General features: G+C 47.9%; 1 pseudogene; it reads right to left on the bottom strand.

The window, feature by feature from the left end:
* Positions 1–8,790, bottom strand: part of LOC140380583 (filamin-A-interacting protein 1-like) — a 44,807-nt pseudogene extending 36,017 nt beyond the window's left edge.
* Positions 8,791–15,855: the final 7,065 nt, after the last annotated feature.

The raw sequence follows: 15,855 nt of genomic DNA on the forward strand, positions 1-15,855 counted from the left end.
ACCTCCTCATGGTCTCCAGCTCCTGCTCACCTCCTCATGTTCTCCAGCTCCTGCTCACCTCCTCATGTTCTCCAGCTCCTCCTCACCTCCTCATATTCTCCAGCTCCTCCTCACCTCCTCATGTTCTCCAGCTCCTCCTTACCTCCTCATGGTCTCCAGCTCCTGCTCACCTCCTCATGTTCTCCAGCTCCTCCTCACCTCCTCATGTTCTCCAGCTCCTCCTCACCTCCTCATGTTCTCCAGCTCCTCCTCACCTCCTCATGTTCCCCAGCTCCTCCTCACCTCCTCATGTTCTCCAGCTCCTCCTCACCTCCTCATGTTCTCCAGCTCCTCCTCACCTCCTCATGTTCTCCAGCTCCTCCTCACCTCCTCATGTTCCCCAGCTCCTGCTCACCTCCTCATGTTCTCCAGCTCCTCCTCACCTCTTCATGTTCTCCAGCTCCTCCTCACCTCCTCATGGTCTCCAGCTCCTGCTCACCTCCTCATGTTCTCCAGCTCCTGCTCACCTCCTCATGTTCTCCAGCTCCTGCTCACCTCCTCATATTCTCCAGCTCCTCCTCACCTCCTCATATTCTCCAGCTCCTCCTCACCTCCTCATGTTCTCCAGCTCCTCCTCACCTCCTCATGGTCTCCAGCTCCTGCTCACCTCCTCATGTTCTCCAGCTCCTGCTCACCTCCTCATGTTCTCCAGCTCCTCCTCACCTCCTCATATTCTCCAGCTCCTCCTCACCTCCTCATGTTCTCCAGCTCCTCCTCACCTCCTCATGTTCTCCAGCTCCTCCTCACCTCCTCATATTCTCCAGCTCCTCCTCACCTCCTCATGTTCTCCAGCTCCTCCTCACCTCCTCATGGTCTCCAGCTCCTGCTCACCTCCTCATGTTCTCCAGCTCCTGCTCACCTCCTCATGTTCTCCAGCTCCTCCTCACCTCCTCATGTTCTCCAGCTCCTCCTCACCTCCTCATGGTCTCCAGCTCCTGCTCACCTCCTCATGTTCTCCAGCTCCTGCTCACCTCCTCATGTTCTCCAGCTCCTCCTCACCTCCTCATATTCTCCAGCTCCTCCTCACCTCCTCATGTTCTCCAGCTCCTCCTCACCTCCTCATGGTCTCCAGCTCCTGCTCACCTCCTCATGTTCTCCAGCTCCTGCTCACCTCCTCATGTTCTCCAGCTCCTCCTCACCTCCTCATGTTCTCCAGCTCCTCCTCACCTCCTCATGTTCTCCAGCTCCTCCTCACCTTCTCATGGTCTCCAGCTCCTGCGTGACCTTCTCAAAGGCCTGGTTCCTCCTCACGTTCCCGTCCTCCTCCTCCCGGAGCCTCCTCGTCATGGCCGCGTGCTCCTCCTGCAGTTGAGCGAGCTTGTCCTCGGCGTTCATCAGCTCGTGGATCTTCTCCTTCAGCGTGTGGTTCTCCGCTCGCAGCTCCTGGTTCTTCTCCTCCTCCGCTCGGCACCTCCACCTCAGCTCGGTCTCTGCCTCCACTTTCTCCGTGGCTTTGCTCCTCGCCGGCTCCGCCTTCATCTCCTCCATCGCTTTGGCCAAACTTCTGGACCTTTCCTGCTCCGAGCGGAAGCGTTTCTCCAGAAGTTGGTGCTCGTCTCCCGTCTTCATCAGATCGTCCTCCACGATCTCCAAACGCTTCAATCGACTTCGGAGTTTGTCCATTTCCAAACTCAACTCCTCAGACATGTTGCTTTTCTCCTCAGCGTTCCTTTCACTTTTTGCCAACTTATTTTGCAAATTGTTTTCCCTTTCTTCCAGATCTTGTATCTTAGCGTTGGCGCTGGTCAAAGTGGCGTTAAGCTGGGCGCTCTTCTCCTCCTCGCCCTTGAGTCGTCCTTGCACCTCCTTCACCTTCTCCTCCATCTCACGTTTCACCTTAAGCAACTTTTTACTTTCCTCGATCAGTTTTTCCGTCACTTCTGAAGCTTTGGCTTGTTCTTCTTGACACTTCCGCTCGTTCTCTTGGCGTTTCTCTTCTTGGCGCTTGAGTCTTTGGGCCAGGCTCGTGCGTTCGTCGGCGATGATGAGCGTGAGCGTCTTCAGTTTGGCCACGTCGTCCTTCAGGAGCGTCTCTGTCTGGTGGAACTTGTCCTCGGCCGTTTGCAGCTCCTTGACTTTGTCTCGGATGGACTCCAGCTCCGAGGACGACTCTTTCACCTTTTGTCTCTCGTTGTCCACGTGGGCGCGCAGCCGTGAACCATCCGTCCTGCTCTTGTTGAAGACGTCTTCCAGCTTCTCTATTTGCGTCAGGCGCTCCTGGACCTTCTGGACGTCCAGTTTGAGGCGCTCGCTCTGGCGTTGTGAGTCTTGCAGCTTCACTTTGAACTCTTTACATTGCGATTCCATTTTCATCAACTCCTCGTCTCGACCTTCCATTTCCAAAACCTTTTTCCTCAACGTTTCCAGTTCTGAACTCACACTTGGACTTGGTTCTTTCAGATCCTTCTCAGATCTTTGCAGAGCTTGATTCTCCTGCTGCAGCTGCTCAGTGCTGCTGCTGAGCGTGAGCAGCTGGAGCTGGAGCTGCTGCATCTGTGACTCTTGCGTCATGAGTCTGTTGGTCGTGTCTTCTCGCTCGTGCAGAACGCTCTCAGACTTCTGCTCCAGCTCCGCCTCCAGCGTGAAGATGGTCTGAGCGTCTTCTTTGCTCTTGTCGTTGCAGAGGGCGATGCAGCGCTCTCGCTCCAGCACTTTGCGGCTCAGCTCTCGTACTTTCTGCTGCTGTCGCTCCGATTGTTCTGTGTGTCTCTGTCGCTCGTCCACCAGCAGCAGCGCGACGGCCCTGAGCGTCCAGAGTTCTGAGCGGAGCTTCTCCAGATGACCGCTGAGCTCCTTCTCTTGACGCGTCCGGCACAACTTCTCCTGCTCCACCAGACGCTTCAGCCTGCAACAAAACCGCTCGTTACACTTCATGTACAGGCGTGTTCTCCCGCTCAGGGTTATGTCAGGGTCACTCTTACATCATGTTTGACCTCTGACCTGTGGCGGTCCTGCTCCAGAAGGTCAGTGAAGTCGTCGCTTTTACAGATGAACTCTGTGTTTCTGTTTCTCTGAGTTCAGCTCGTTCACTGTTCGTCTGAGCAGCTGCTCCAGCAGCAGCAGCTGCTCCAGCATCCGCCTGTAGGTGTCGCTCTGCGCCTGCTGCAGCCGCTCCAGCTGCAGCAGGAGAAGAAGAAACATGATCTCCTCTGACCCTCTGATCCTCTGATCCTCTGATCTCTGACCCTCTGATCCTTTGATCCTCTGATCTCTGACCCTCTGATCCTCTGACCTCTGACCCTCTGACCCTCTGATCCTCTGCCCCTCTGACCTCTGACCCTCTGCTCCTCTGCTCCTCTGACCTCTGACCCTCTGATCCTCTGATCCTCTGATCTCTGACCCTCTGATCCTTTGACCTCTGACCCTCTGCTCCTCTGCTCCTCTGACCTCTGACCCTCTGATCCTCTGATCCTCTGATCTCTGACCCTCTGATCCTTTGACCTCTGACCCTCTGATCCTCTGATCCTCTGATCTCTGACCCTCTGATCCTCTGATCCTCTGACCTCTGACCCTCTGACCCTCTGACCCTCTGATCCTCTGATTCTCCGACCCTTTGACCTCTGACCCTCTGATCCTCTGACCTCTGACCCTCTGATCCTCTGCCCCTCTGACCTCTGCCCCTCTGCTCCTCTGCTCCTCTGCTCCTCTGACCTCTGACCCTCTGACCTCTGATCCTCTGCCCCTCTGACCTCTGACCCTCTGCTCCTCTGCTCCTCTGACCTCTGACCCTCTGATCCTCTGATCCTCTGATCTCTGACCCTCTGATCCTTTGACCTCTGACCCTCTGATCCTCTGATCCTCTGATCTCTGATCCTCTGATCCTCTGACCTCTGACCCTCTGACCCTCTGATCCTCTGATCCTCCGACCCTTTGACCTCTGACCCTCTGATCCTCTGACCTCTGACCTCTGACCCTCTGATCCTCTGACTTCTGACCTCTGACCTTCACCTGGGCCATGGGCGTGTGGTAGACGTTGTCTCTCTGCTCATGGGTCAGAGCTGCGTCTCGCTGCAGCGCCTGCAGTGGCCTGTAGGGGGCAGCAGAGCCGTACTGAGCCTCCAGAAGGTCTGGACCAGAGCGCTGTGAGTGAAGCACCGCGATGACGTCATCACGAGCCTGAAGCACAGCGGCAGAGTGTGACCTCTGACCTCACAGCCACGAGGTCCTGGGTTCAACTCCCTCAACATGAAGGACTCCTCGGTCAGTCTCTAGTTCTGGTCCGTCTCTGGTTCTGGTCCGTCTCTGGTTCTGGTCAGTCTCTGGTTCTGGTCCGTCTCTAGTTCTGGTCCGTCTCTGGTTCTGGTCCGTCTCTAGTTCTGGTCAGTCTCTGGTTCTGGTCCGTCTCTGGTTCTGGTCAGTCTCTGGTTCTGGTCCGTCTCTAGTTCTGGTCAGTCTCTGGTTCTGGTCAGTCTCTAGTTCTGGTCAGTCTCTAGTTCTGGTCCGTCTCTGGTTCTGGTCAGTCTCTGGTTCTGGTCCGTCTCTAGTTCTGGTCAGTCTCTGGTTCTGGTCCGTCTCTGGTTCTGGTCCGTCTCTAGTTCTGGTCAGTCTCTGGTTCTGGTCCGTCTCTGGTTCTGGTCCGTCTCTGGTTCTGGTCAGTCTCTGGTTCTGGTCCGTCTCTAGTTCTGGTCAGTCTCTGGTTCTGGTCCGTCTCTAGTTCTGGTTCGTCTCTAGTTCTGGTCCGTCTCTGGTTCTGGTCAGTCTCTGGTTCTGGTCAGTCTCTGGTTCTGGTCCGTCTCTAGTTCTGGTCCGTCTCTAGTTCTGGTCCGTCTCTAGTTCTGGTCCGTCTCTGGTTCTGGTCAGTCTCTGGTTCTGGTCCGTCTCTAGTTCTGGTCAGTCTCTGGTTCTGGTCCGTCTCTGGTTCTGGTCAGTCTCTGGTTCTGGTCCGTCTCTGGTTCTGGTCCGTCTCTGGTTCTGGTCCGTCTCTAGTTCTGGTTCGTCTCTAGTTCTGGTCCGTCTCTGGTTCTGGTCAGTCTCTGGTTCTGGTCCGTCTCTAGTTCTGGTCAGTCTCTGGTTCTGGTCCGTCTCTAGTTCTGGTCAGTCTCTGGTTCTGGTCCGTCTCTGGTTCTGGTCAGTCTCTGGTTCTGGTCAGTCTCTAGTTCTGGTCAGTCTCTGGTTCTGGTCCGTCTCTGGTTCTGGTCCGTCTCTAGTTCTGGTCAGTCTCTGGTTCTGGTCCGTCTCTAGTTCTGGTCCGTCTCTGGTTCTGGTTTGATCTGTGTTTCAGGTCATGCTCCGCCTCCTGAGATTCATGTTGCTAACGTGCTGTTGCTAACGTTTTGTTGCTAACGTGCTGTTGCTAACGTGCTGTTGCTAACGTGCTGTTGCTAACGTGCTGTTGCTAAGTTAGCGTTCTCTCTAATCCAATCATCAGGCTGTAGCAGTATTTGGAGTATTTGGAGTATTTGGAGTATTTGGAGTATTTGCAGTATTTGGAGTATTTGGAGTATTTGCAGTATTTGGAGTATTTGGAGTAAATGGAGTGTTTGGAATATTTGGAGTATTTGGAGTATTTGCAGTATTTGCAGTATTTGGAGTGAGTATTTGCAGTATGTGCAGTATGTGCAGTATTTGCAGTATTTGCAGTATTTGCAGTATGTGCAGTATTTGCAGTATTTGGAGTGAGTATTTGCAGTATGTGCACTTTGTGCAGTATTTGCAGTATTTGCAGTATGTGCAGTATGTGCAGTATTTGCAGTATTTGCAGTATGTGCAGTATTTGCAGTATGTGCAGTATGTGCAGTATGTGCAGTATTTGCAGTATGTGCAGTATGTGCAGTATTTGCAGTATTTGCAGTATGTGCAGTATGTGCAGTATGTGCAGTATTTGCAGTATTTGCAGTATGTGCAGTATTTGCAGTATGTGGAGTATTTGCAGTATGTGCAGTATGTGCAGTATTTGCAGTATTTGCAGTATGTGCAGTATTTGCAGTATGTGGAGTATTTGCAGTATTTGCAGTATGTGCAGTATGTGCAGTGTGTGTAGTATGTGCAGTATTTGCAGTATGTGCAGTATGTGCAGTATTTGCAGTAAGTGCAGTATTTGCAGTATTTGCAGTATGTGCAGTATGTGCAGTATTTGCAGTATGTGCAGTATTTGCAGTATTTGCAGTATTTGCAGTATTTGCAGTATGTGCAGTATTTGCAGTATGTGCAGTATTTGCAGTATGTGCAGTATTTGCAGTATTTGCAGTATTTGCAGTATGTGCAGTATTTGCAGTATGTGCAGTATGTGCAGTATGTGCAGTATTTGCAGTATGTGCAGTATGTGCAGTATATGCAGTAAGTGCAGTATTTGCAGTATTTGCAGTATGTGCAGTATGTGCAGTATTTGCAGTATTTGCAGTATGTGCAGTATGTGCAGTATGAGCAGTATGTGCAGTATGTGCAGTATGTACAGTATTTGCAGTATGTGCAGTATTTGCAGTATTTGCAGTATGTGCAGTATGTGCAGTATTTGCAGTATGTGCAGTATTTGCAGTATGTGCAGTATGTGCAGTATGTGCAGTATTTGCAGTATTTGCAGTATTTGCAGTATGTGCAGTATGTGCAGTATTTGCAGTATGTGCAGTATTTGCAGTATTTGCAGTATGTGCAGTATGTGCAGTATGTGCAGTATTTGCAGTATGTGCAGTATGTGCAGTATGTGCAGTATTTGCAGTATTTTAAGTATGTGCAGTATGTGCAGTATGTGCAGTATTTGCAGTATGTGCAGTATGTGCAGTATTTGCAGTATTTGCAGTATGTGCAGTATGTGCAGTATTTGCAGTATGTGCAGTATGTGCAGTATGTGCAGTATTTGCAGTATTTGCAGTATTTGCAGTATGTGCAGTATTTGCAGTATGTGCAGTATGTGCAGTATTTGCAGTATTTGCAGTATTTGCAGTATGTGCAGTATGTGCAGTATTTGCAGTATGTGCAGTATGTGCAGTATTTGCAGTATTTGCAGTATTTGCAGTATTTGCAGTATGTGCAGTATTTGCAGTATGTGCAGTATGTGCAGTATTTGCAGTATTTGCAGTATGTGCAGTATGTGCAGTATGTGCAGTATTTGCAGTATGTGCAGTATTTGCAGTATTTGCAGTATGTGCAGTATGTGCAGTATGTGCAGTATGTGCAGTATGTGCAGTATGTGCAGTATTTGCAGTATTTGCAGTATTTGCAGTATGTGCAGTATTTGCAGTATTTGCAGTATGTGCAGTATGTGCAGTATTTGCAGTATGTGCAGTATTTGCAGTATTTGCAGTATGTGCAGTATTTGCAGTATTTGCAGTATGTGCAGTATGTGCAGTATGTGCAGTATTTGCAGTATGTGCAGTATTTGCAGTATGTGCAGTATTTGCAGTATGTGCAGTATGTGCAGTATGTGCAGTATTTGCAGTATTTGCAGTATTTGCAGTATGTGCAGTATTTGCAGTATTTGCTGTATGTGCAGTATGTGCAGTATTTGCAGTATGTGCAGTATGTGCAGTATGTGCAGTATTTGCAGTATGTGCAGTATGTGCAGTATGTGCAGTATTTGCAGTATGTGCAGTATGTGCAGTATGTGCAGTATTTGCAGTATGTGCAGTATTTGCAGTATGTGCAGTATGTGCAGTATTTGCAGTATTTGCAGTATTTGCAGTATGTGCAGTATGTGCAGTATGTGCAGTATTTGCAGTATGTGCAGTATTTGCAGTATGTGCAGTATTTGCAGTATGTGCAGTATGTGCAGTATTTGCAGTATTTGCAGTATTTGCAGTATGTGCAGTATGTGCAGTATGTGCAGAATTTGCAGTATGTGCAGTATGTGCAGTATGTGCAGTATGTGCAGTATTTGCAGTATGTGCAGTATGTGCAGTATGTGCAGTATTTGCAGTATTTGCAGTATTTGCAGTATGTGCAGTATGTGCAGTATGTGCAGTATGTGCAGTATGTGCAGTATGTGCAGTATTTGCAGTATGTGCAGTATGTGCAGTATGTGCAGTATGTGCAGTATTTGCAGTATGTGCAGTATGTGCAGTATTTGCAGTATGTGCAGTATGTGCAGTATTTGCAGTATGTGCAGAATTTGCAGTATGTGCAGTATGTGCAGTATGTGCAGTATGTGCAGTATTTGCAGTATTTGCAGTATGTGCAGTATGTGCAGTATGTGCAGTATGTGCAGTATGTGCAGTATGTGCAGAATTTGCAGTATGTGCAGAATTTGCAGTATGTGCAGTATGTGCAGAATTTGCAGTATGTGCAGTATGTGCAGTATGTGCAGTATGTGCAGTATGTGCAGTATGTGCAGTATTTGCAGTATGTGCAGTATTTGCAGTATGTGCAGTATTTGCAGTATTTGCAGTATTTGCAGTATGTGCAGTATGTGCAGTATGTGCAGTATGTGCAGTATGTGCAGTATGTGCAGTATTTGCAGTATGTGCAGTATGTGCAGTATGTGCAGTATGTGCAGTATTTGCAGTATGTGCAGTATGTGCAGTATTTGCAGTATGTGCAGTATGTGCAGTATGTGCAGTATGTGCAGTATGTGCAGTATGTGCAGAATTTGCAGTATGTGCAGTATGTGCAGTATGTGCAGTATGTGCAGTATTTGCAGTATTTGCAGTACCTGTACTTCTCCCTCCATGATGCTCAGCAGGTGGATCAGGTCCTTGTGGCTCAGGTTCTTCAGGTCTGAGGTCTGGACCAGGACCTGATCTGGACTCGACTTGGACCTGATCTGAGGACGTCCTGAGTCCATGTCCTCCAGAGGACATGTCCTAGAGCGCATCTTTGACCTGAGACAAAGCATACGATTATCACATAAACCAGGACTAAACCAGGTCTAAACCAGGACTAAACCAGGACTAAACCAGGACTAAACCAGGACTAAACCAGGTCTAAACCAGGACTAAACCAGGACTAAACCAGGACTAAACCAGGACTAAACCAGGTCTAAACCAGGACTAAACCAGGACTAAACCAGGTCTAAACCAGTTCTAAAACAGGTCTAAACCAAACCAGGTCCAAACCAGGTCTAAACCAGGACTAAACCAGGTCTAAACCAGGTCAAACCAGGACTAAACCAGGACTAAACCAGGTCTAAACCAGGACTAAACCAGGACTAAACCAGGACTAAACCAGGTCTAAACCAGGACTAAACCAGGACTAAACCAGGACTAAACCAGGTCTAAACCAGGTCAAACCAGGACTAAACCAGGACTAAACCAGGTCTAAACCAGGACTAAACCAGGACTAAACCAGGACTAAACCAGGTCTAAACCAGGTCTAAACCAGGACTAAACCAGGTCTAAACCAGGACTAAACCAAACCAGGTCTAAACCAGGTCTAAACCAGGTCCAAACCAGGTCTAAACCAGGTCTAAACCAGGACTAAACCAGGACTAAACCAAACCAGGTCTGAACCAGGTCTAAACCAGGACTAAACCAGGTCTAAACCAGGTCTAAACCAGTTCTAAACCAGGTCTAAACCAAACCAGGTCTAAACCAGGACTAAACCAGGACTAAACCAGGACTAAAGCAGGACTAAACCAGGACTAAACCAGGTCCAAACCAGGTCTAAACCAGGACTAAACCAGGACTAAACCAGGTCTAAACCAGGTCTAAACCAGGACTAAACCAGGTCAAAACCAGGACTAAACCAGGACTAAACCAGGTCCAAACCAGGTCTAAACCAGGTCTAAACCAGGTCTAAACCAGGTCTAAACCAGGACTAAACCAAACCAGGTCTAAACCAGGTCTAAACCAGGTCCAAACCAGGTCTAAACCAGGTCTAAACCAGGACTAAACCAGGACTAAACCAAACCAGGTCTGAACCAGGTCTAAACCAGGACTAAACCAGGTCTAAACCAGGTCTAAACCAGTTCTAAACCAGGTCTAAACCAAACCAGGTCTAAACCAGGACTAAACCAGGACTAAACCAGGTCTAAACCAGGTCTAAACCAGGTCTAAACCAGGACTAAACCAGGACTAAACCAGGACTAAACCAGGACCAAATCAGGTCTAAACCAGGACTAAACCAGGACTAAACCAGGACTAAACCAGGTCTAAACCAGGACTAAACCAGGACTAAACCAGGACTAAACCAGGACTAAACCAGGACCAAATCAGGTCTAAACCAGGACTAAACCAGGACTAAACCAGGACTAAACCAGGTCTAAACCAGGACTAAACCAGGTCTAAGCCAGGACCAAACCAGGACTAAACCAGGTCTAAACCAGGTCTAAACCAGGACTAAACCAGGACTAAACCAGGTCTAAACCAGGTCTAAACCAGGACTAAACCAGGACTAAACCAGGACTAAACCAGGACTAAACCAGGACCAAATCAGGTCTAAACCAGGACTAAACCAGGACTAAACCAGGACCAAACCAGGTCTAAACCAGGACTAAACCAGGACTAAACCAGGACTAAACCAGGACTAAACCAGGACCAAATCAGGTCTAAACCAGGACTAAACCAGGACTAAACCAGGACTAAACCAGGTCTAAACCAGGACTAAACCAGGTCTAAGCCAGGACCAAACCAGGACTAAACCAGGTCTAAACCAGGTCTAAACCAGGTCTAAACCAGGACTAAACCAGGTCTAAACCAGGTCTAAAACAGGACTAAATCAGGTCTAAAGCAGGTCTAAACCAGGACTAAACCAGGTCTAAACCAGGTCTAAACCAGGTCTAAACCAGGTCTAAACCAGGACTAAACCAGGTCTAAACCAGGACTAAACCAGGACTAAACCAGGTCCAAACCAGGACTAAACCAGGTCTAAACCAGGTCTAAACCAGGTCTAAACCAGGTCTAAACCAAACCAGGTCCAAACCAGGTCTAAACCAGGTCTAAACCAGTTCTAAACCAGGTCTAAACCAAACCAGGTCCAAACCAGGTCTAAACCAGGTCTAAACCAGGTCTAAACCAGGACTAAACCAGGACTAAATCAGGTCCAAACCAGGTCTAAACCAGGTCTAAACCAGGTCAAACCAGGACTAAACCAGGACTAAACCAGGTCTAAACCAGGACTAAACCAGGACTAAACCAGGACTAAACCAGGTCAAAACCAGGACTAAACCAGGTCTAAACCAGGTCTAAACCAGGACTAAACCAGGTCTAAACCAGGTCAAACCAGGTCTAAACCAAACCAGGTCCAAACCAGGTCTAAACCAGGTCTAAACCAGGTCTAAAACAGGACTAAACCAGGACTAAACCAGGACTAAACCAGGTCTAAACCAAACCAGGTCCAAACCAGGTCTAAACCAGGTCTAAACCAGGTCTAAACCAGGACTAAACCAGGACTAAACCAAACCAGGTCTAAACCAGGTCTAAACCAGGTCTAAACCAGGTCTAAACCAAACCAGGTCCAAACCAGGTCTAAACCAGGTCTAAACCAGGACTAAACCAGGACTAAACCAAACCAGGTCTGAACCAGGTCTAAACCAGGACTAAACCAGGTCTAAACCAGGACTAAACCAGGACTAAATCAGGACTAAACCAGGTCAAAACCAGGACTAAACCAGGACTAAACCAGGTCTAAACCAGGTCTAAACCAGGACTAAACCAGGTCTAAACCAGGTCAAACCAGGACTAAACCAGGTCCAAACCAGGACTAAATCAGGTCTAAACCAGGTCCAAACCAGGACTAAACCAGGTCTAAACCAGGACTAAACCAGGTCTAAACCAGGTCTAAACCAGTTCTAAACCAGGTCTAAACCAAACCAGGTCTAAACCAGGACTAAACCAGGACTAAACCAGGACTAAAGCAGGACTAAACCAGGACTAAACCAGGTCCAAACCAGGTCTAAACCAGGACTAAACCAGGACTAAACCAGGTCTAAACCAGGTCTAAACCAGGACTAAACCAGGACTAAACCAGGACTAAACCAGGTCTAAACCAGGTCTAAACCAGGTCTAAACCAGGACTAAACCAGGACTAAACCAGGACTAAACCAGGACCAAATCAGGTCTAAACCAGGACTAAACCAGGACTAAACCAGGACTAAACCAGGTCTAAACCAGGTCTAAACCAGGACTAAACCAGGTCTAAGCCAGGACCAAACCAGGACTAAACCAGGTCTAAACCAGGTCTAAACCAGGTCTAAACCAGGACTAAACCAGGTCTAAACCAGGTCTAAAACAGGACTAAATCAGGTCTAAAGCAGGTCTAAACCAGGTCTAAACCAGGTCTAAAACAGGACTAAACCAGGTCTAAACCAGGACTAAACCAGGTCTAAACCAGGACTAAACCAGGACTAAACCAGGTCCAAACCAGGACTAAACCAGGTCTAAACCAGGTCTAAACCAGGACTAAACCAGGTCCAAACCAGGACTAAACCAGGTCTAAACCAGGTCTAAACCAAACCAGGTCCAAACCAGGTCTAAACCAGGTCTAAACCAGTTCTAAACCAGGTCTAAACCAAACCAGGTCCAAACCAGGTCTAAACCAGGTCTAAACCAGGTCTAAACCAGGACTAAACCAGGACTAAATCAGGTCCAAACCAGGTCTAAACCAGGTCTAAACCAGGACTAAACCAGGACTTAACCAGGTCTAAACCAGGTCAAACCAGGACTAAACCAGGACTAAACCAGGTCTAAACCAGGACTAAACCAGGACTAAACCAGGACTAAACCAGGTCAAAACCAGGACTAAACCAGGTCTAAACCAGGTCTAAACCAGGACTAAACCAGGTCTAAACCAGGTCAAACCAGGTCTAAACCAAACCAGGTCCAAACCAGGTCTAAACCAGGTCCAAACCAGGTCTAAACCAGGTCTAAACCAGGTCTAAACCAGGTCTAAAACAGGACTAAATCAGGTCTAAAGCAGGTCTAAACCAGGTCTAAACCAGGTCTAAAACAGGACTAAACCAGGACTAAACCAAACCAGGTCCAAACCAGGTCTAAACCAGGTCTAAACCAGGTCTAAACCAGGACTAAACCAGGACTAAACCAAACCAGGTCTAAACCAGGTCTAAACCAGGTCTAAACCAGGTCTAAACCAAACCAGGTCCAAACCAGGTCTAAACCAGGTCTAAACCAGGACTAAACCAGGACTAAACCAAACCAGGTCCAAACCAGGTCTAAACCAGGTCTAAACCAGGTCTAAACCAGGACTAAACCAGGACTAAATCAGGTCCAAACCAGGTCTAAACCAGGTCAAACCAGGACTAAACCAGGACTAAACCAGGTCCAAACCAGGACTAAACCAGGTCCAAACCAGGTCTAAACCAGGACTAAACCAGGACTAAACCAGGACTAAACCAGGTCTAAACCAGGTCTAAACCAGGTCTAAACCAGGTCCAAACCAGGACTAAACCAGGTCCAAACCAGGACTAAACCAGGTCCAAACCAGGTCTAAACCAGGACTAAACCAGGACTAAACCAGGACTAAACCAGGTCTAAACCAGGTCTAAACCAGGTCTAAACCAGGTCAAACCAGGACTAAACCAGGTCCAAACCAGGACTAAATCAGGTCTAAACCAGGTCCAAACCAGGACTAAACCAGGTCTAAACCAGGTCTAAACCAGGTCTAAACCAGGTCTAAACCAGGACTAAACCAGGACTAAACCAGGTCTAAACCAGGACTAAACCAGGTCTAAACCAGGTCTAAACCAGGTCTAAACCAGGTCCAAACCAGGACTAAACCAGGTCTAAACCAGGTCTAAACCAGGTCTAAACCAGGTCTAAACCAGGTCTAAACCAGGACTAAACCTGGACTAAACCTGGACTAAACCAGGACTAAACCAGGACTAAACCAGCTCTAAACCAGGTCTAAACCAGGTCTAAACCAGGACTAAACCAGGTCTAAACCAGGACTAAACCTGAACTAAACCTGGACTAAACCAGGCCTAAACCAGGTCCAAACCAGGTCTAAACCAGCTCTAAACCAGGTCTAAACCAGGACTAAACCAGGTCTAAACCAGGTCTAAACCAGGACTAAACCAGGACTAAACCAGGACTAAACCAGGTCTAAACCAGGACTAAACCTGGACTAAACCTGGACTAAACCAGGACTAAACCAGGTCTAAACCAGGACTAAACCTGGACTAAACCAGGTCTAAACCAGGACTAAACATGGTCAAAACCAGGACTAAACCAGGTCTAAACCAGGTCTAAACCAGGACTAAACCAGGTCTAAACAAGGTCTAAACCAGGACTAAACCAGGACTAAACCAGGACTAAACCAGGACTAAACCAGGACTAAACCAGGTCTAAACCAGGTCTAAACCAGGTCTAAACCAGGTCTAAACCAGGTCTAAACCAGGACTAAACCAGGACTAAATCAGGTCCAAACCAGGTCTAAACCAGGTCTAAACCAGGACTAAACCAGGACTAAACCAGGTCTAAACCAGGTCAAACCAGGACTAAACCAGGACTAAACCAGGTCTAAACCAGGACTAAACCAGGACTAAACCAGGACTAAACCAGGTCTAAACCAGGACTAAACCAGGACTAAACCAGGACTAAACCAGGTCTAAACCAGGTCCAAACCAGGACTAAACCAGGTCTAAACCAGGTCTAAACCAGGTCTAAACCAGGTCTAAACCAGGACTAAACCTGGACTAAACCTGGACTAAACCAGGACTAAACCAGGACTAAACCAGCTCTAAACCAGGTCTAAACCAGGTCTAAACCAGGACTAAACCAGGTCTAAACCAGGACTAAACCTGAACTAAACCTGGACTAAACCAGGCCTAAACCAGGTCCAAACCAGGTCTAAACCAGGACTAAACCAGGACTAAACCAGGACTAAACCAGGTCTAAACCAGGACTAAACCAGGTCTAAACCAGGTCTAAACCAGGACTAAACCAGGACTAAACCAGGACTAAACCAGGTCTAAACCAGGACTAAACCTGGACTAAACCTGGACTAAACCAGGACTAAACCAGGTCTAAACCAGGACTAAACCTGGACTAAACCAGGTCTAAACCAGGACTAAACATGGTCAAAACCAGGACTAAACCAGGTCTAAACCAGGTCTAAACCAGGACTAAACCAGGTCTAAACAAGGTCTAAACCAGGACTAAACCAGGACTAAACCAGGACTAAACCAGGACTAAACCAGGACTAAACCAGGACTAAACCAAACCAGGACTAAACCAGGACTAAACCAAACCAGGTCCAAACCAGGTCTAAACCAGGTCTAAACCAGGTCTAAACCAGGACTAAACCAGGACTAAACCAAACCAGGTCTAAACCAGGTCTAAACCAGGTCTAAACCAGGTCTAAACCAAACCAGGACTAAACCAGGTCTAAACCAGGTCTAAACCAGGACTAAACCAGGACTAAACCAAACCAGGTCTGAACCAGGACTAAACCAGGTCTAAACCAGGTCTAAACCAGTTCTAAACCAGGTCTAAACCAAACCAGGTCCAAACCAGGTCTAAACCAGGTCTAAACCAGGTCTAAACCAGGACTAAACCAGGACTAAACCAGGACTAAACCAGGTCTAAACCAGGACTAAACCAGGTCCAAACCAGGTCTAAACCAGGACTAAACCAGGTCTAAACCAGGTCAAACCAGGACTAAACCAGGACTAAACCAGGTCTAAACCAGGACTAAACCAGGTCCAAACCAGGTCTAAACCAGGACTAAACCAGGTCTAAACCAGGTCAAACCAGGACTAAACCAGGTCCAAACCAGGACTAAATCAGGTCTAAACCAGGTCCAAACCAGGACTAAACCAGGTCTAAACCAGGTCTAAACCAGGTCTAAACCAGGTCTAAACCAGGACTAAACCAGGACTAAACCAGGTCTAAACCAGGACTAAACCAGGTCTAAACCAGGTCTAAACCAGGTCTAAACCAGGTCCAAACCAGGACTAAACCAGGTCTAAACCAGGTCTAAACCAGGTCT

This window comes from Eucyclogobius newberryi, unplaced genomic scaffold (assembly GCF_026437365.1).
Source record: "Eucyclogobius newberryi isolate DKJ021-1_F unplaced genomic scaffold, fEucNew1.0.hap1 SCAF_49, whole genome shotgun sequence".
NCBI lineage: Eukaryota > Metazoa > Chordata > Actinopteri > Gobiiformes > Gobiidae > Eucyclogobius > Eucyclogobius newberryi.